The sequence below is a fragment of the Psammomys obesus genome, unplaced genomic scaffold (assembly GCF_907164565.1).
Source record: "Psammomys obesus unplaced genomic scaffold, mPsaObe1.curated_primary_1811, whole genome shotgun sequence".
NCBI lineage: Eukaryota > Metazoa > Chordata > Mammalia > Rodentia > Muridae > Psammomys > Psammomys obesus.
The window spans coordinates 20,409,284-20,432,252 of NW_026596134.1; positions in this window are offsets into that span (position 1 = coordinate 20,409,284).

Consider the following 22,969-nt stretch of genomic DNA (forward strand, 5'->3'; position numbering starts at 1 on the left):
TCTCAAGTAAGTTGATTCATTTTGGTATATTATGTTTTTCAAATGATAACTTTTAGTCCCACCTTTTCTTTCTCTGTGTCATCCTTTTATTCAGATATTTATTACAGTACAGCAGATTTGTAGGGCAAGGGCCATCCTAAATAGTCTGAATTCGTCTTTTCTCTAAATATTGATGAAATTCTCTAAAATCCTCATTTGCAAGGACATGTTTGCCATAAAATCAAAAGTCTGGCCTTGGGTTCAATTGCCTTCATTATCCCACCAGAGCTGCGTTCCTGTTCTTGCTACTCTTCCACTCGACACTAATCACTCATTTCAGTCCCGCGCTGTGCTCATTCTATTTGGGTACATAGCAAGCACACTGAACTAGAATTCAGGGAATCTACAGATTAGTCACAGTTCATGATTATCTAGACTTGGGCTTCTAATTCAACCTTTCTGGACAACCTTTCTGGTAAAAAAAACAAGATATACCCCTCCTCAAAAACAAAACAAAATCAAAATAAAAAACACCACCAACACCTAAAATCCTAACCAAAAAGAAACCTGCTAGCAATCTCAATATCACCTAATATAAATTTAAACACAAAGGAAACTGAGGATCGCTGAAAGAATAAAGGCATGGATACACCAGGATATTGAAAAGTTCTCAATTGTTATAAAAATGATTAAGATGCTTCAGAATTGTGAATCCCACTTAAAAACAACACAAGGATAAATGTACATGAAATACTCTTGAGACTGACAATATATCTCTCAGCTATTGATATATGTCTACATTTATACAGAATGTGAGACGCAAAATCAATAAATGTGTTCAAGCTTATCTACAGAGAAAATTGAACTCAACTATTGGCCAACATACATTTTTTAACCATGTAGCATATTGATCAAAGCTGACTACCATAAATTAAGTCAAAACAAATTTCAACAACATAAATACCACATATCTGGTCCAAGTAGCTTTGAGATTAAGATACTGACCAAGAACTAAATCATAATAGCACTAGGAAAACATCTGGAAATCACTGGTAATGAAAACCCTATGGTCAAAACTGTTATGGACATCAAATTATGTTAGAGGAACATGATGAGCCTAAATTAAAAAAGCTTCAGAATTAATGAGCCAAACACCTTAAGCATCCAACTCAAAAAATTTTAATGGTAGAATAACCCTAATCAAGTAAAAGGAAGAAAGTACTATTATAGAAAACAAAAACCAATAAAACAAGTGGTTGGTGATTCAAAAGTATTAATAAGTTAGACAAACCTTTGACAGCATTAACAAAGACCATAATGGTAAATATTAGAAATAAAACATGAGAATTGAAAAAAAAAGGTGACCAAAGTATGCAATTTTGAAGACATTATAAGTAACTCCATGGCACAATTATTTAAAATCTGGGTGAAATAAATCAATAATTAGAAAAATACAACTTCTGAAATTAACCTAAGAAGAACCACAGTGTATCTCAAACTATACAATCATGAAGAAGGTTAAATTAAAGGAGAAATTCTTTCTAAAAAGGAACACTAGGTTTAGGGGCCTTATGGGAAGCTGTGTTAAATTTTCAAAGATGATTCTAAATGCAAACAACTTTTCAAGAAAACACTACAATCATTCTCTGCCTCCTCTCATGAAATTGACATTACCTTGTTGTGGAGTGCTAGGGAAACCATTAACGTAAGTGGCCATTTTATTATTCAACTAGGTACAAATGAAATCAAGCATTGAAACTAGGTACAAATGAAATCAAGCAAATGAAATCAAGCATTATCAAAAGGCAGCAAGCATGACCAGGGTGGGCTATTTCAGTGATATTCCAATATCAATTATATATATATATATATATATTCCATTAACAAATTAAAGGAGCACATAAAATACCAAAGTAATAAACACAAAAAGCATTTTGTAGAGCTGAGTATTCATATAAAGTGAAACTCCTAACAAATAAGAATAAAAGATTTTATTTTATCTAATGTAAAATCTGTAAAAATTTTATATCAAGAATCATATTTAATGTGAAATGTTGAAAGTACTCCCTTTAATATTGAGATAAAGTCAAAGACTGTCTACATAAAATACTCTAAAGATTCTGTAGAAATTTTGTTCTAATTAAATGAGTTTTTCAATGCTGCCAGATACAAAGTCAATGTATTAAACTTTATTATTCAGTATAATAACATCAATACTTAATAGAATCTGTAACTATTAAAATGGATTGTATGTGCAAAGCACTTATCATTTGAAACTCAAATACAATTGTGGATATTAAAAAGAGGTCAGTTGTATCTCTACACATTGGCAATAGGAAGACTACTTTAGTTTAAAATAATCTTTTATTTTGAGTTCCCATAGAAACAGAATTTCAGACTAAAGCTGTTGTACAGGTAGGCATTTATGAATCTACTTTTTTTTGGTCTGTTTGCTTGTTTTGTTTTGACATAGAGTTGTAGGATACAGACCAGCCAGGTCTTGAATTTGTGACCCTCCTGTCTTACCCATCCCAGTTCCGGGTTTACAGGTATGTACCACTGCACCTGGCTCTCCAGACTGGGATATTAAATAGTAATTGTGAGGGATAGGGGAGAAACCATGCAAGAAGAAAATACTGAGATGAATCTGTGTTACTTTTCTGGCCCCAGGACATTCTAAGGTTAGAAAATGCCTCTTAGAATGTCTCTATGATAAAAATGTTCAGAGGTATTGAAAAACCATAGCAAAATTACAAAAACCAGTGAATTAATGGTCTTGTGTAAAATTAATGATGTAAACTGGTAAGTTTTCTTCAAGTTTATAAGTTGTAAGAACTTATATACAAAACTCCTGAACTTCTGAGATAACCTTGTGTTTTAAACTTAATTTGTAAGATTAGTCTAAAATAGGTAATCCAGAGTAAATATCCTAGACACCAAGAACCACTCTATAAAGATCAAAAGGTAGAGTCTCTGTATGTGAGATACATTGTGTAGATGAGAGATGACCTCTTGTCTACCTGCATATCAAGACTGATCAAGCTGTAAACATTGTAACATGTGTATGTATGTGTGTGTGTGTGCGTGTGTGTGCATGTGTTTGTGGGGGGGGGCTAACACTCATGCACACAGGTACCCAGGGATAGACTTACTGCTCACAGAACAGCGATTCCTACATATATTCATGCTTGAATAGAAAAAAAAAAAAAAAGGAATGGTGTTCCTAGTTCTAGAGACTATTGATTAAAAATCAAGACATGACTTTATACTTTAAATAAGGTTAGATATAAAAGGAATAAGGCTAAGCGGGGCTGCCAACATGGATCATTGGGTAAAAGCACTGGCTTTCAAGCCTGCTGACATGAGTTCCATCCCTGTAATCCACATGATGGAAAAAATAACATCCATAAGTTTTTCATTGGCCTCCACATGCATGCAAACCCACATACATACCCACATGCACACACAGGCGCACACACACACACACACACACACACACACGCACGCACACATAACCTAACCAATCATTGAATTTCAATGAAAGAGCCTTCCAAAAATACAAAGCGGAGAGTGTGTGTGTGTACCTGGACATGTATGTTCACACACATGAACTGGCATACATATACTACATACAACTCATATTAGAAAAAACAAGCATGAAACACAGTAGTATAAATTATTAATCAACATAAGGTCTAACATTATACAATACATTATTTAGGGAAATATATATGGCAAAACTATCAATATGAATTTAAGATACATCTATACCAAAGCGCTTCTAAAATACTTCAATATTTTATTGTAGTGCTTAGTTTAAAAGTCATTATTAATTTTTCTTAAATTGTTGAGAATGTTCAATGTACCATTTTATTAAGCTTCTTTTTAATTGATTCTTTAGCAAAGTAATGGACTTCAGAGTGGCATGTGTGTGTGTGTGTGTGTGTGTGTGTGTGTGTGTGTGTGTCATTTTGTATATTACTATCTCACTGAAAGTTCATACACATAATATATCCCAATTTTGGATATATCTACCTTCTTCTTTTATAGTATGCTCAATATCCAGCACCTATCTTTTATTTGGATCATAATGTTTCATAAAAAATCAAATTCCACTAACAGATGTTGACCTTTTAAGATCTCAAAGACAGTACTCTTGACTCCCTTTAGATTTCTTCTTTTCCAAAAACCAAGCACCTTAAATCATGATTTCCAGACACCTCACCATCGTGGCTGCCTTTTCCTTGAAAATCATCCAGAATCAACCACAACATTCCAGTTTATTCTGGCCAGTGAAAGGTCTGATGGAACTATTAGCTTTCCTGTTCAGGATGTGGCATTTATTGATATAGCCTAGACTTGGCCTTTGTACTCTTCTGTGTATCATTTCAAACCTTTAGGCTCTCTCTCTCTCTCTCTCTCTCTCTCTCTCTCTGTGTGTGTGTGTGTGTGTGCGACGCATTTCTCCCCTATCCTTTACTTGTGTTGATAATTTTCCTAGACTGTATGTAGTTGTATTTGTAGATATATTCATTCTTAATGTTTTGTCTTGGAATTTGGTTATATTATTCTAGCTTATTGAGGACTCTGCTGCCCTGATTCTGACCCTGATTGATTTACTTTTCTCCTTCTGGAATTAATTATCAGTTAGTGCTTGTTTGATAAGTCAAATTTTTATTTCAGAAACATCTTGGATATGGTAATATATGTTCATTTTAGCAGTTAATAAATATTTTTAAATGGAAATATATGCAAAGAAAGACTTCTCCAGACAATCATTACATCACAACCCCAAGCCGTGATGTTTGGCAGGGGTTGGGACACATGTTTGCAACCCTATCTTCTCATGATTTTTCTGTTTTGCCCACATGCAATAGTATAGAGACAGTCATGTCTTAGTGAGCTTTCTAAGGTCCAAATCCATACCTTTTGCCCTGACTGCATTTCTGTCTCTGTTGATTCCTTAGTTTTCCACCTTAGTCTTTATTAAACTAAGCTTTGGAGAAGATTTCATTTTTTTATTTTATTTTATTAATTACACTTTATTCACTTTGTATCCCCATAAACCCCCCCTCCTCCCATCCCGGTCCCACTCTCCCTCCTCCTTCTTCACGCATGCCCCTTCCCAAGTCCACTGATAGAGGAGGTCCTCCTCTCCTTCCTTCTGATCTTATTCTATCAGATCACATCAGGAGTGGCTGCATTGTCATCTTCTGTGGCCTGGTAAGGCTGCTCTCCCCTCAGGGGGAGGTGATCAAAGAGCAGGCCAATCAGATTATGTCAGAGGCAGTCCCTCTTCCCATTACTATGTAACCAAACCTGTTCATTAAAAAAATAAATAAATAAACTTTTTGTTTATTCTTTGAGAATTTTGTACATGAACACAATGCGTTTTGATCATATTTACTTTCACCACTCCATTGAAACATCTTCCAGATTCTCCCAATAGGGCTCCCTCCCAAGCACATATCATTAAAAAATAACCCACTCTTTTTCCACATCCTCTCCAGCATCTGTTGTCACTTGAGTTTTTGAACTTAGCTGTTCTGATGGGTGTAAGATAGAATCTTGGAGTTGTTTTAATTTGCATTTCCCTCATGACTAAAGACATTGAGCATTTCTTTAAATGTTTCTCCATGTTTGATATTACTCTGTTGAGAATTCTCTGTTTAGCTCTGTACCTCATTTTAAAATTGGAATATTTGTTATGTCAGTGTTTAATTTCTTGAGTTCTCTATATATTCTGGATATTAGCCCTCTTTCAGATGTAGGGTTGGTGAAGATCTTTTTCCTGTTTGTAGGCTGTCATTTTGACAGTTGAGAGTGTCCTTTGCTTTACAGAAGCTTTTCAGTTTCATGAGGTCCCATTTATTGATTGTTGATCTTAGAGCCTGAGCTGTTAATGTTCTATTCAGAAAATTTTCTCCTGTGCCAATAAGTTCAAGTCTCTTCCCCACTTTTTCTTCGAACAGATTTAGATTGTCTGGTTTTATGTTGAGGTCTTTGATCCAATTGGACTTACTTTTTGCGCAGGGTGGTAAATATGGATCTATTTGCATTTTTATATATGTAGATATCTAGTTAGCCCAGCACCATTTGTTGAAGATGCTACCTTTTTTCACCATTGTGTGGATTTGGCTTTGTCAAAAATCAGGTGTCCCTAGGTGTGTGGGTTTATTTCTGGGTCTTCAATTCAATTCCATTGATCCACCAGTCTGTTTCTATGCCAGTACCATGCAGTTTTTATTAGTTTCTCTATACTACAGCTTGAGATCAGGGTTGGAGATACCTTCAGGAGATCTTTTATTGTAAAGGATCATGTTAGCTATTCTAGGTTTTTGTTTTTCCATATAAAGTTGAGAATTATTGCTTGGGGTCTGTAAAAAATTGTGTTGATATTTTGATGGGAATTCCATTGAACTTGTAGATTGCTGTTGGTAGAATGGGCATTTTTATTGTTAATCCTACTGAACTATGACCATGGGAGATCTTTCCATCCTCTGATATCTTTTCAATTTCTTCAGAGACTTGAAGTTTTTTTTTTTTTCATACAAGTCTTTCACTTGCTTGGTTAGAGTTACTCCACCGTACAACAAGAGTATTTGTTCAACTATGCTCATAGCAGCTTTATTCATAATAGCCAGAATCTGGAAATAACCTAAATGTCCCTCAACCAAATGGATAAAGAAATTGTGGTACATTTACATCATGGAATACTACTCAGCAATTAAAAACAAGGAAATTATGAAAATTTCAAGCAAATGGATGCAACTAGAAAAGATCATCCTGAGTGAGGTAACCCTTAAGTAGAAAGACACATATGGTATATACTCACTTATAAGTGAATATTAGTCATATAATATAGGATAAACATACTAAAATCTATAGTCCTAAAGAAACTAAACAAGGAGGATCCTAGGGAGCATAATTAATCCTCATTCAGAAGGGCAAACAGGATAGACATTGGAAGTAGGAGAAGACAAAGAACAGGACAAGAGCCTTTTACAGAGGACCTCTCAAAGACTCTACCTACCAGGGTATCGAGGGAGATACTGAGAATTATAGCCAAACTTTGGGCAGAAGAAGAGGGAGATAGAAAGACCTGGAGTGGGCAGGAACTCCACAAAGAGAACAACAGAGTCAAAAATAACTGGGCACAGGGAGGCCTGCAGAGACTGATATTCTAACTAAGGACCATGCATGAAGAGGACCTAGACCCCCTTGTTCAAAGGAAGCCCATTGGCTGCTCAGTTTCTAATGTGTTCCTTAGTAAGGGGAGCAGGGACTGTCTCTGACATGAACTCAGTGTCTGGCTCTTTGTTCACCTCCTCCTGGGATGCACAGCCTTGCCAGGCCACAGAGGAAGATGATGCAGCCAGTCCTGATGAGACTTGATAAGGTATGGTCAGATAAAAGGGGTGGAGGTTCTTAAAGGACTTTACAGAAAATACAGCTGAACAACAGGATCCAACAGACACATAGGGCCAAGTGTGTGGAAAGGGTACAGACCTTTCCTGTTCTCTTTATACATAATGTCTGCCATGTTTTCAGCTGTCTCCAAATTCAACCAAACACAATCCTTTTTGGTTTGGGTGGAGGCTTCATTATATAATTAAAATCTATTATATGATTGATTATTGATGATCATATCAACCTTTAGTCCCTTTGCTCTCCCCAGAGGGTGGGGGATGGGAAATTCTTTTTGTTTCTTTTTTAATATTAATTTTTATATTAATTACACTTTGTTCACTTTATATCTCAGCTGTTGTTCCCTCCCTTCATTCCCTCCCAATCCTACCCTTCCTCCGTTTTCCTCTCCCATGCTCCTTTCCAAGTTCACTGATAGGAGAGCTCCTCCTTCCTTTTCATCTGATCCTATTCTATTGTCTCATCAGGACTGGCTGCATTGTCTTCCTCTGTGGCCTGGTAAGGCTGCTCCCCCATCCGGGACAGGTGATCAAAGAGCCAGCCACTGAGTTCATGTCAGAGACAGCCCCTGCTCTCTTTACTAGGGAACCCACTTGGAGACTGAGCTGTCATGGGCTACATCTGTGCAGGGGTTTTAGGTTATTTCCACATGGAAATCACCTAGCAGTTTTAAAGCTTCTGAAATCACCAGACTTTTTAGAAACTTGAATAATTTTAATGCCAGGATTTTGAATAGTTTTAGAGCCCTTTATGTATATTTCTTGTTACCTGATAGCTGCAATTTTGTTCTAAATTACAACTCTCTTATTGTATTTTTGCTTTTTGGAATTTTGATTTGATTCACTTTTATACTTTCTAGTGGGTCTCTTTTGGAAAAAATATTTTGAATCTTGAAGTTTAGCTTTTTTGTACCTATTCGTTATTGTTCTCAATAAACCCATTTTTTTTTAGTTACTTGATTCAACATTTATTTTTGATAATTTTATTATAAAGATATTTGAACACTTGGCTTCTATAAACTGTTCTCTCTCTGCTTTGTTGCAGCTTTTGTTTCTCTTGTGTGTGTGTGTCAAAAAAAAATTTTTTTTTACTAAATACAAGAGGCTGTATATAAGCAAGCAATAACTATGGAAATAATTTGTCAACTAAGATAATGGTATTTTTTTATCACCAAACCTTACATTTGCTTCTGAGAAATAACTATGGACACAATTTGTGATAACCTTAATCTAATTTCAGGGTTTGAAATTGTCGAAATCTTATCTTTTTAATTTCTTTGGAGAGAGTTTGTATATTTCTGATTTATCTTTGTGATTAAGGTATGGTTTTTATATTCCCAGCATAAATCACTGAACGTTTATATTCCATATTTAGTTTCTCAATCCTAAAAGCCATTTAGGCTCTCAGCCTCTCAGCTGCCCATCCAGAGCAATCGGCACTCTCACAGTTAAAGTGACTGGGCATGCTGAACTTGTCACTTGGGTCTTTTTCTCCTATATATTTAATCACCTTCGTCATCTTTATGGCTTCAAGTAAATTATAAAAGATTTTAACTTTTTTTTTTAGATTTTTTTTTAGATTTTAATTTTTGTTTCCTTTTCAATGAAAAGATTTGTTTTACTTTCTAATGTTATTGATGTCACCAAACCTTTGTAATTACTGTTATGTTAGGTAAATTTGAATTCATGTCACAGAGAGCTCAAGCTGATAAAATACATGAGAGATTTTTACTTCACTTTTATTTAACCCATTCTCTCCATGTTGATTATGTCTGTGGCTATTAGAGATATAAACACTTTTCGTATCTCTGTTCTACCAGGCTTACTGTGTGCTTTCCATCTTCAGGGTTGTAACAGGTCTGAGATGTCAGTCAGAACCCCAACCACTCTGTCCTCCACAGAGGCACAAACAGAAAAAAAGAGAAGACACACTACTTCCTATCTGATCTACAAAGAAATATTCTCAGAAGCTCGCTTCAATATATTATACCTTTATCTTATTTACCAGAATGTAGTCTCATGACTACATACTAGTAAACAGAATATGTAAATTTTTACATGGGAGTTTCAAATAGAATTAGTTGTGTTATTAAGAAAGGTGAGAAAAATAACCTGATTTCTAGGAAAACTTCACAGTATCTTATCATGTGATGAACCATAACTTATTTATTGGTACAATTTGAAGCTTTTTCATCAATATATGCACACCCCAATTAATTTTTATTTTGTATAAATACATATATATCCTGTTTAACTTAAAGGTATCTTTATATTATACTTTAGGTATAGCTTTATTACCATAAAGACTACTCAAGGAATCTATAACCTCAAAGTATTCCTTATTTTAAATGATATTTATTTATATATAAATTTATATTTTTAAATTTATTCTCTTTATATCCCGATTGTAGCCTCCTCCCTCATCTTTTCTTAATCTCACCTTCCCTCCCTCTTCCTTTCTATCCCCCTCCCCTAATCCACAGAAAGTGGAAGCCCTCCTCCCCTACCATCTGACCCTAGCCTATCAATTCTCATCAGGACTACCTGCATCCTCTTCCTCTGTGGCCTACCAAGACCACCCATCAGGCATAAGTGATTTAAGAGCAGGCATCGAAGTCCATGTCAGAGACATCCTCTGTTCTCCTTAATAGGGAAGACTGCCTATAAGCTACATCTGAGCAAGGTGTCTAGGTCCTCTCCACGCATGGTCCTTGGTTGGTGCATCAGTTTCTGCAGGCTTCCCCTGGGCCCAGATTGTTTGGTTTTGTTGTTCTCCTTGTGGTGCTCCTGTTCCCTCCAGATGTTTCTATCCCCCAACTCTTCCATAAGACTCCTAGTGCTCTGCCCAAAGTTTGGCTGTGAGTCTCTACATCTGCTTTGATCCTCTGAAGTGTGGAGTTTTTCAAAGGTCATCTATGGACAGCTCTTCTTCTGTTCTTTTTATTCAACCACTTCTGGTGTCTATTCTATTTCCCCTTCTAAGTGAAATTAAGCATCATCCCTCAGGACCTCCTTGTATTTAGCTTCTTTAGGTCTATGGATTATAGTATGGTTTCCTAATATGCACTTATAAGTGAGTATATACCATGCTTGTCTTCTGGGTTTGAATTACCTCACTCAGGAAGATCTTTTCTAGATCCATCCATTTGCCTGCAACTTTCATGATGTCCTTGTTTTTAATTGCTGAATCCATTGTATAAATGTACCACAATTTCTGAATCCATTTTTCAGTTGAGGGACAGAGTCTGGCTTTTATGAATAAAGCTGCTATGAACATAGTTGAACAAATGTCCTTGTATGTTGAACCATCTTTTGGGCATATTCCCAGGAGTGGTATAGCTGTATCTTGATGTAGTGTTATTCTCAATTTTCTGAGAAGACACCAGATTGATTTCTAAAATAATTGTACAAGTTTGCACTCCCAGCAGCAATGGAAGAGTATTCCCTTTCTCCACATCCTCACCAGCATGTGCTGCTACTTTAGTTTTTGATATTAGCCATTCTGACAGGTGTAAGATAGAATCTCAGAATCTTTTTGATTTGCATTTCCATGATGACTAAGGACGTTAAACATTTCTGTTTCTCTGCCATTTGACATTCCCCTATTGAGAATTCTGTTTAGCTCTGTATCCCATTTTTAATTGGATTATTTTGTTGTTGGTATTTAAATTCTGGAGTTCTTTATATATTCTGGATATTAGCCCTCTGTCAGATATAGTGTTGGTGAAGATCTTTTTCCAGTCTATAGGTGTCATTTTGTTCTGTTGACAGTGCCTTTTGCTTTACAGAAGCTTTTCAGTTTCATGAGATCCCGTTTATTGATTGTTGATCTTAGAGCCTGAGCTGTAGATGTTCTGTTCAAGAACTTGTCTCCTGTGCCAATGAATTCAAGGCTCTTCCCCACTTTTTTTTCTAACAGATTTAGTGTGTCTGGTTTTATGTTGAAGTCTTTGATCCACTTGGACTTTAGTTTTGTGAGGGTGATAAATACGGATTTATTTGCATTTTTGTACATGTGGACATTTAGTTAGACCAGCATCATTTGTTGAAGATGCTATCTTTTTTCCATTGTATGGTTTTGGTTTCTATATGTATTACAATGTATTAAAATCTCTATTGTTGGATACATACTTTATATCTACTATATTGTCTTTATAAATAAAGCCACTATCAACTTTATCTCATCTTCTTTATTTTAAAATCTCTAACTTTTAGGAGAGTTTTAAAATTAGAAATATTTGCTTATAGATATCAACAGGTTTGGCTTGGATGATTCAATCCAACCCTGAACTCTATGTATAGTTCTGGAAATATCCATTAACAGTATCATGTCCTTCCAACACGTCTACATCAGGACAAATTCACACCTTCAAAACAAAAGACTTTGACACTTTTAAAAGTAAAAATATGATATAAAAGCTGACCCAAACAAGCAACTTATGATAGGAAGTGATTTTTTTCTCTCACAGTTTGGAGAAAGTCCAAGATGACTGGAAAGGCATGGTAGCAGGAACATTGGGCTTCTGGTCACCCTGAATCCATAGTCAGGAAGAAGAAAGTCATATATGGTTAATATTGGCTAGCTTTCTCATTTATATGCAATCCAGGACCAAATAATTTAACCAAGACAGTACTACAACACATACCCAGAGGCATACCTTTTTGGTGATTCTAGATCCTGTCAATTTGACAATCAGTATTCACGCACTTTTTTCCTTATTCATTTATTTATTTATCTATCTATTTATTTATTTATTCATTCATTCATTCATTCATTCATTCATTCACTTTACCGTCTGTCGGTAGCCCCCTCTCTTCTCCTCCCAATCCCACCCTCACAACTCCTCTCCTCATTCTCTCCATGGGTACCAACTCACCCTGTCACATCAAGTCACAGCAGAACTGTGCACATCTTCTCCCACTGAGGCCAGACAAGGCAACTCCAGCTAAGGGAAAGGAATATAAAGGCAGGCAACAGAGTCAGAGACAGCCCCTACTCCAATTGTTAAGGAACCCACATGAAGACCACGCTGCACATCTGCTACATATGAGTAGGTCACCTAGGTCCAGCCCATGCCTGCTCTTTAGTTGGTGGTTCAATCTCTGTGAGTCCCCATAGACCCAGGTCATTTGACTCTGTAGGCTTTCTTGTGGTGTCTTTGACCCCTGTCCCCTCAGTCCAGTCCTGCTCCCAACTCTTCCACAATACTCCTCAAGCTCTACCTAATGGGTCTCTGCATATGTTTCCATCAGCTGCTGGGTAAAGCTTCTCAAAAGATAGTTATGCTAGGCTCTTGTCTGCAGAAACAGCAGAGTATCATTAATAGGGGCAGGGGTTGACTCTCTCCCCATTGGATGGGTCTCAAGTTGGGCCAGACATTGGCTTGTCATCCCTCAATTTCTGTTCCATCTTTATCCCTGCACTTCTTATAGGCAGAATAAATTTTAGGTTAAAGGTTTTATAGGTGGGTTGGTGTTCCCTTCTCTCCAAGGGAAGTTCCACGTGGTTACAGGAGGTGACCACTTAGCTTGATATTAATGAATATATTTATATAAGCCATAATAGCAATGCCTAGTTAGCATTTTTTCATTCTACTTATGAGGACACTTCTAGAAACACTACCTTCCATGACAGACTGTAAAGCCAAAGAACTAAGAGATGTGTTAGTGGGACCAAAAAAAATTGTTAATTGTTAAAATGCACAAAATTAGAAGCTTATATGCTAGAAAATTGAAACAGCAGTAATAGGAAAGAAGCTTGACACTCATAGTAAAGTTTTATGTTGCCTTTAATGGGTGGTAAAGCTGAAAGAAAATCTTTTAAGCAATCAATAGCAATAAGAAATTTTCAGACTTGCACAGCTATTATATTTTATTCCCTCCAGAGAAAATTATTTGGCAATATTATTATATTATGAAGCAACAATTAAAGAATACATAGTCATAAAATATAAAAAAGTATATCAGGCAGTTAATGAAAATATACTGAAATATTTTTCTAGATTTTGTGATTTTTTTGGTATTTTTCAGCATTTTAAAGTGTCTAATTATAGAAGTTTGTATTTATAGTCTCCTATACTACAACGAATTCATGTATTTATGGTTGTATTGTTTTTATTAAAGAAGCTCCCTTAAATTGTACAAGCTATTAAGAGCAAGCCTTGCTGTTCCATTTTTTCAGTGCTACTTCACTGACAAAGAACTGATGGAAGATTCTCAGCATTTGGAAGCCGAAGTCCTTGGGTTTTCAAAGTCAACAAAACTCAAACTGTAGGCACTTTGTATTTTCAGGAACAATAGGGTGCTACCTCCCTTTTTAGGTGGGGCCAAAGAAAGAAGAGGAGGAAGGCAGAAGCACATACAGCTTTGGCCAGTTACACAGATTGCCTGATATTGTAATGACATAAATGACCTACCTCTCAGGTGGAGACAGTGTCATCAATCAACCTTACTTGAACTATTAGTGCTGTCAGCTTCTTGTTTAGAGATGACAGTTCAAGGGTAGCTTTTCTTGATTGGTGAAATTCCCTCAATTAAATAGGCAAAATACTCAGAAGCAGAGGCAGAACCACATGTCTCTGGCAACAAGATCTGCAACCATACACAGGCTTTTGAGTTAGTTTAGCAAGAATGTGAAAATGATCCTCTGCAGAAGCCCTGGGCTTGCTAGTACAAGAGCTGGGGCCAGGGCCTACGTGGTTTGCCTTGGAAGGGTGTGGTTGTGATGTCATGAGCAGGAAGGTGTACCCTTTGCCTGTATGATGATATCTGATTAAACGTAATAATAAGAGACACATGCCCACATTTGTCTGTACACGCACTATCTTTGTGGAACAAGCAGAGAGGATTGCCGGGTGACTATATCAGAAATGAAAGCCAGACATTAAGCTGTGGCCTCACCTGTTAATGAGATAAAGAATGTCTTTTGAGGTTGTGAAAATCTGAAAGGCAGGCTGTCATTTTTTTTTTTTTTTTTAGCCTAAAGTGTTGTATATGTAGAATTTAGATTTCTCTGTTTCCGCTGGAATAGACAACCAGCAAGCCCTGGAGAGCTAACTCTAACTGTCCATCCCCTAGTACCTGGTTACAGGTATGCGGTCAAATCTGACCTTTGACATGAGTGCTGGGGACCTGAGCTCAAGTCTTCATACTTTTGCAGCCAGTGTTCCTGCCACGAACCAGCTCCCCAGCCTAGATACTGTCGTTTTCCAAATATTTACAGACATCTATTCTGCTGATGCTTCAAAAGCTTTATATTTTACTGTTTTTTTTTTTTTTTTTTTTTTTTTTTACTTTGCAAATAAAGGGCTGTAGCTCTGCCTCACATGCCCTTGTTTTTCTTCCAGTTGATGTTGTCTTATGGCCCCTGAGAGCCCTTGACTGGGATGTTTTAGTCCTATCTACTATAAAGGCATCAGATCCCCCTTATAAGGGTGAAATAAGGCAAACATTTCAGCTGATCTTCTCTTCAGTCTTTTTTTTCTCCCTGCCTGTGTTCCTAAGTGATCCAGAAAGATTAAAATTGTACCTATCAGCCACTTAAATTAATGATATTGCTCATGTGTAATGGAGTAACAGCTTTTCTGTATGTGCTCTAGATACATATATGACTAGAACTCAGAGTTGATACTCATCTGGACTGGGTAGCAACGTAATCCATGTAAATCCAGGGTCAGCTTTAAAACCCTCACTCACAGAAACCCAAGGCAAGAACTGTTGAAAAGATATGAGACATATAGCTGTCTTTTGGCCTAGAGATCAATCATAAAAACTGGCTGATTAAAAATAAAGTTAGTTTGGGAGGGTGGGATTGGGAGGGAAAAAGGGAGGGGGCTACAGCTGGGATAAAAAGTTAACAAGCTGTAACTAATATTAAAAAAATAAAAATAAAAAAACAAAACAAAATAAACTTAGCTTTTTAAAGAGCTTTGTCTTCGATGACAAAGGAAGCCCTTGCTGGTTTGTGTTAAGAATTGATTTAATTTATTTAAAGTAACATTAATATCTGAGAGATCTGATTTAAAACAAAACAATGTATCCCATTTCTGTAAATTAGGTGTACTTTCTGTAAAAGTAGTGGTCTCAACTTGGTGCCATTTTGTTTCCCAGGGGACATTTGACATTGTTGCGGACATTTGATTGTCCTACTTTAGTGTGTTATGTGCTCTTGACAGTGATAGTAGTAGACATTCTACAACATAGAGAATCCCCATCACAAAAGTTAGCAGTGCTCAGTTTGAGGAGCCTTTTCTTAAGCAGTACTCACAAAGCCCACATAGTGAAAGCTGCTCATTATTATGCCCTTCAAATTTTTATTCAGAACAAAAATGTCCTTGACTGTGGACTCTCAGGCCTGTTGTATCATTGTTAATTATAATCACATGAAGGATCTTCAAAAACAGGTCCCACCGGTGGTCTGCTCCTTGACCACTTCCCCCTGTTGGGGAGGCCTAGCCAGCCCACAAAGAGGATCCAGACAGTCCTGATGAGACCTGATAGGCTAGGGTCAGATAGTAGGGGAGAAAGACTTCCCCTATCAGTGGACTAGGGGAGAGGGATAGGGGAGGAAGAAAGAGGGAATGTGGGACTGGGAGGAGATGAGAGAGGGGCCTACAACTGGAATATAAAGTGAATAAACTGTAAATATAATAATAAATAAAAAATTAGCTATATATAAAAAAGAAAAAATACACATTCTGATTACTTAATCCTATTTTTGTTTTTAAAATTATTATTATTATTATTTTACTTTGAAGAAGAACTTGTTTGAGTATGGATAACCTCACCCGTTGGCTGTCCTGGTATGGAATAATGCTATCATTGCTTTAGTATAATTCATCATCTTGGTTTGAAGTCTGCCAGCCCTCAGGGCCTATGAGTGTATCTCTAACTATAGACTTCTCCTAGTAGACTAGAGGCCATGACATCTCTGTACTTGTAGTTTTGGGAAAGCCCTTTTTAATATTCCTTGGGAAATATTTGTTGTTTCAGTTTACTATACTATCTGATAGATTAAAATGTAGCTGTAGAAGTCACAGGTAACATTATTTAATGATTTCTTGATTTTCTTTTTATGTAGCTGAAAGCACTTTCTGTGATGTTGGTGAGAATGCGTATGAGATGTAAAATCACCGATAACATCAGAGGTGTTGACTAAACTGATAGAATTTAAAATGTTTTTCAGTTACAGGCCTAATAATTATTTTTGAAAATTACATAATGACACCTACTTGATTCAATATGTCCCACATTCTCCTCATTATACTTTGATTGTCACAAAAAAACCCTCTAGTTTGTTTGAATCACAGAACCATGTCTGAGTTTCACAACTATAGCAAGATATCAGAAGAAAACTAGAAAGACGGTAATGATTGCAGAAAAGGCTCCTGCAATTGGGTGGATAAACAAGTGAGAGCCCTTCTGCCTAAGGAATGTGAATGAAAGTCACTCAGACTGTGGAAGACTAGTACAGAAACAAAACAAGGCCAGCATCTGTTCCCACAGAAGGCTGAGAAAAAAGTGATAGAGCGAGCTGGTCATTGCAAGAGGGAAAATCTACTTTTTCTTTAGAATGCTGTCAAAGCAAAAGCAGTTAAGTTCAAGAATCAGATAGTCTTTTAATGGATATCCATGTTTGTTTCCTATGGTAGTTGTAACAGACTACCAACAACCAACTTAAAAAAAAAAAAATCCTTCTTGTTGTGTGATTTTTCTTGGAGAGATATAAAAAACGTAGTTTATTAAACACACCAAAACAGTGATTCTACTCAAGTCCATTTTGGTGAAGTTATGAGTTTGTTGGGGCTACTTATATAAACATGGGCAACTCTTGAACGGGTGTATCAAAGCCCCTTGAGTGATATAAGGGTTGTCATACCACTGGTATGTCACATCATACCCACCCCAGTTAGTTGTTTACTTGTTTAACTCATGTAAACCCAGAAGGAGGTGGGCCTTTTGAGGATACTGTGGTGGCCTTGTGTGAATCTCATGAGTCTAGTGACCCTCAACTGACCCTCCATGAGGTCTGACCTTGAGAAGCTCTTATGTGTGTTACTATCTCTGCTTCAAGACGGCAATGGTCGTGCCTAAGCCAGAGGAAACAGCTCTCCTTCACTCACTATCTTAGTACTCTAGAGATCAGAAATTGAAGGTCAAAATCCAGGTTAACTGTAGGGTCCCATTCCATCAAGGGGCTTTCAGAAAGAATATATTATATGCCTCTTTTACGCCTGCTTGCTGCCATCATTCCTCACCTCTCTACAGCATTATTGTGATTTTCAAGGCTAGCATTTTCAAATCTCTTTTTTCCCCTCTGACTTCTCTTTGCTGGTCACAGTGAATGGGAAAGGTCTGCCTGCATTTTATAAAGGTGCATGAGATGGCTTTTGGGGCCCTCATGAATTTACCATCAGGGTAATTTCCTTATGTCAACATCTTTAGTGTAATCATATCTGTCAAGACATTCTTTCCAAATAAGTTTCAGTGGATGAGAGTCATTAGCTTGCTGCAGACACACTAAAGCCCAAAGTAGTTAAGTGTCTCAAGGCATTTTCAGTATTAGGATACTGTGATGCAGGTTGTAATCTTTGATGATTTGATTCACTGTCCCATGAGTTTTGGTTCTCTCATTTACAAAGTGAACCCAGGAATAGGCCATAAAAATTTTATGAAGGTCATTTCACTTAGCACTATTAAAACACTCAGTAATGAGCGACTGGTGTATAATGAACTCCAGCAAGTACTCCTTTTCATGCTATTCATGTTGGTGTTATAATTATCACAGAGAAGAGGGGTACAGAAGAAGAAACTAAACATTTGCCTGGTGGCCTATGCTATGCTGCTCATCACATTTCCTTATTGTTACTGCATTTTATTTCTATAACTATAGTAAAGGTAGATCATAGGGTTAAAGCAGTGAATTGGTGTCTAAATGAGGCATTTAATATACTTTGTGAAGCTTATTTAACTTTTTTCTCAATAAAGCGTATTAACAGAATCCCAGAATTGAGTTGGCGACTAAGAAACCTAACTTTTAAAGATCTCGTCAACAACTGGTGGACTTAAGAGTAGCAGACATATACTGTTCACTGAGAGAAAAAAAAAAAAAAAAAAAAAACAAAAAAACTGTGCTGCTCTCTAAAAGTGTTCATCTACTGTATCAACTTTGCAGACATAGAAATAGAATCTCGTGGTTTTAGATTGTAGCAGAGGTTCTTTTTATTTACTTGAGAGCCCAGCCTCATGCGAGTTTATGTTACTCACACTTTCTTATTCAGGCTTCTTTTTTATTTACCTCTAAGAGTGTACCCTGCTCTCTCATTGCCTTACTAATGTATAATAGGCACAATTAATTTTTTAAAATTAAAACAACATAAAAACAACAAAAGCTTCTCTAGCTTAGAATCCTACTGCTTTTAAGGAATAGTATTCTACATATCTAATGTATACGCAGGGTTGTTTCGAAGATGAAGTGATGGCTCTATTTTATAGACCAATGGATATAATTTGTAATAACATGACATTTCATTTTGGAGTTGTGTTAGTCTAATGGCAGTCATTAATGGGTCACCCTAAGAGTACTATCATTGTTTTCATTATTAAAATAATAAAATTTAATGAAACAAAAATTCAATGTCAAGGGTACACCAATGGAAACAATACCTCCTTTCTACTTTGCATTTCACACACAAAACAGTTCTAAAGCAAGAGCAATCTGTCCATGTTCTTCCCTTTGACACAATACTAGATTTAAATAGTAAGGAATTGCTATTTTATAGATTAAATGTAGGTTGAATGTGGTGATTCTATATGCTACAGTGTGGGAAAGGAGCTCAATTTTCCAGAGCTATCATATGAAAGTAGCTAGATGAAATGTTCAACAATATAAGGAGAGTTTTCTATTTTCCAGTTGCTTATATTTCTCTCAATAAAGATCAACCGAGTCTTGGTGCCCATTCTTCACTTTAATGTCAATGGTTAAGGACAAAAATTATTAAGCAAAGGGGAAATGAACAAAAGAAATTCATAGCAGGGGGGAAAAACCAGGTAAATAGAAAACAATGAAAAGTACAAACTGTTCCAAACTTTGTTATCATTTCTGCTTGACAAGTGTTTATCTCTCTAAGTGTTTATCTTCTAACCCATTTTTATCTCATTTTATGTGTCCCATAAAATTGGATATCGCTCAAAGTTTAGCTTTCTGGTGCCTGATCACAGGGTGCAGAATGCCCTGGCACTTTTATATGCTGTGGGAAAAGAAAGCAATTTTCATATACTGAGATTTATTCTTGAGGTATGTTTTTCAATATAGCAATGCATGACTAGTAAATTTAATGTACATGCATATGCAAGTGTGCCATGCAAGAATACTATCAGGTAAATCTTTTTATGCCTTCAGTTGGAGAAACTGCTGAGAAGCAAATAGAAACGCGCGCACACCTCCTCTTGCACCCTCCGCGTGTCTCCGAGTCATCAATGATACAGAGAAAGAGCGTTGGGTTTTTTTTTTTTTCCAGAAAGTCTCCAAACATCCACTTATCACGGGGGTCTTCATTATAAGTGATTGAGAAGATGTTGGACTTCCAATGGGAGATATATTAACTGTGAGATATTCGATGACACAGGGAAGAAATGGCTTTAGAAAAGTAGGGGTAGAGAGATCCATTATTTCACTTAAAAGTTCTATATTCTTATGATTTATGTTTTTATGGTAAATCGCATAATTTTCTCCAATCAGTGAGATATCCTAATTGGACCCTCCAGATTATGAAGCATATTGACATTTGTATTGACAAGATGTGTGAACTCTTACTAATTGCATTTCTTCTATTTGAAGATTCTTATGACCTAAAGAGCGATTTCCTATCATACCTCATGCTATATTCCATGCTGCTGTGAATGCAAATGAGTAAACTGTGGTTATTTCAAAAAAGCAGTGTTACTCTGTGCCAATATGTGCACGTCATGACACTAAAAATGTGTGTGTGTGTGTGTGTGTGTGTGTGTGTGTGTGTGTGTGTGTGTAAGAAATGACTATAGCCCAGAAATTTGGGGAAAATGGTATGGCTTTATTTCTGTATATGTGTTTTTAATTGTATCTTCTGCAATAGCATAAAGAAACTGAAGTAGAAGACTTTGTTTGAGCCCAGAAATGATGGAAAGAAATTTATATTTTCACTTACTTCTTAGTAGCTTGACATATGATTGTTAAAGAGAAAGACTTTACAGTAGAGAGTAAATAAATTATCCTGGAAGCTTTATATGGTGTCATCTGTAGTTGAAAACTGTACCTATTTGTAGGGTATACAAAACATCATTAGAACCTGCTTCATAGTCACAAAGGAGCTGAGGAGGTAGCTAGAGGTAGCAGAAGTGAAATGAAACTGCTCCTGAGTTTCTATTTGTTCTAAATGGCATTTCCTTATATTGCTCTTAAATTTTGCTTATGCTTTAGGTTTTCCATAGTAATTATTAATCTCAGCTGGGCATAGTGGTGCATGCTTTAATCCTAACACTTGGGAGGCAGAGGCAGCAGGTCTCTGTGAGTCTGAGGCCAGTCTGGTCTCCATAGTGATTCCAGGACCACACAGTGATACCCTGTCTCAAGAAAAACAAAACAAAATAAAAATTTTAATCTCAGAATTTAACTGTTTTGCAGCAGCAATTTGAACCAAATACAAAACAAAAATGTTTGCTATGTACAGGTATCAAGGTACCTATTTTTTCAAATGTATTTCTACAGTCTCAGTTCCTATATCTTTCTGGAACAATCTCCCAGGAAACATCCTTTGTGTCCCTTAATTCTGTTGCTTATGCTCTATAAGAATGGTCTGTCATGAGAAGATGAACATTACTTTCATCAGACATGATAAAGCAGGAAGGGTGTGCTAAAGTACAGAATTGACAGAACCAGAGGAGCTGGCAATTGGAATAAGGCAGTCTGTAAGTTACCATCCCTCCCCTATCCCAGCAGCATAAAATTTCTGAAATCCACACTGTTATTTAGTTATTAACTTGGGATGTCCATGTGTATCATGAGCACACTTTGAAAAAGATCAGCTCAAAATCAAGTGTGGTCATGGAGAACTAGAGCATGGTCTGGCTATTGTTTTTCTTGACACTGAGATATTTATCTAGAAGTGGACAGCATTGTTGGGGTAGCTTGGTGATATATCACAGGCAATATTTATATGCTAAGGCTGATTGAACTTATGCTTAGTGATTTCTTATAGGTTGAAGAAAGAGAGGGATATGCCCAGGCCCTGTTTCTTTCGCGTTACTCACAGGGTTCATTAAAACAAAGCCTGAAACAAATTTTACTTTGCTTTTTATGAAGATTTCTGTTTATTAAAAGGAGTTTATAGTCTTAAATAACTTGCCTTCTATGGCCCTGAAATATTTATAATATGTAAGTCACTTAGAGATTTATAGAAGGTTACACACATAATTATATAAAGAAACCAGTTTTACACGTCTTCTATTATCAAATACCACACGAATGAAATTCATTTCATATGTAGTTAGCCCAGGGCATAGTTTTCATTAATCTGTTTTTTTATTTATACTTCATAAACGTTCTTTTATTTTACCCCACTGTATGCTGCAATGCTAGTATGCCATCGGAAACACTGCGTTCTCTTCCTTAGTTTATAATTCTGTCTCACTCTACTCGGTTCTACATATTTTTGAGACTAGAAATCATCTTTAATAGTTTTAATTAATGCCCACTGTCAGCTAATAACTGTGTAAATTATGCATGGTGACTCATGTTTGGGGTAATTCTGAACTGGTTATATAATAAAAATATATATCATTTTACTTTCTCTGCCTTTAAAAAAATATTCCCTATTCTTACACTGGTACTGGATCTAGGAAACAAAATTGTTTCACATACTGAATCCTTATGTCATGTCCCCTATTGAGGAAAACTTATACTTTTCTTATGTCTGTTTCCCTGGTGCTTAGCACATGTCACACCCGAGAAAGTCAAGTGCTGTCTGCTGCTGCCCACCCTGCCCATCCTTGTGTTGAGTGAAATCCAGGTAGACCACCTGTCCAGCTTTCCCCACCTCCACCCCCTAGTTCTTACAATTAACCTCTCCTAGAAGGATCATTCTGCCATACAAGACCATGTTCTAGACAACTCATTGTCCACGATTTGAAGAGAATGTTAGAAAACTGAATTCATAGCCTTGAGCAAGCTCAGCAAACACTTTTCCCACCAAACCATATTCGGACTACGACAGAGTTTGGAGCCCCTTGTATCACAGAGAGCTAGCTAGCGTGAGAAATGAAAGCAGTACCCAAATTATTGACAAGCACTGAATTTGGGTGAGGTTTTAATTTAGCAAGTGTACTGTCCATCATGATGCCCCCTTTTTGAAGTCTTTTTATTCCCCTTGAGACTAGGCAATTTAAGAGTTATCCTCTAGAGTAGGAGCTATTTGGGCAGCTATTTTTTTTTTCTCTCCCTAGCATTTTTGATGATGGATAAAAGGTGAAGGGAAGGTATGTGCTTCTCGGGAGTGGACGTGGGAAAGAGATTCAGGCTGGTCATGTCA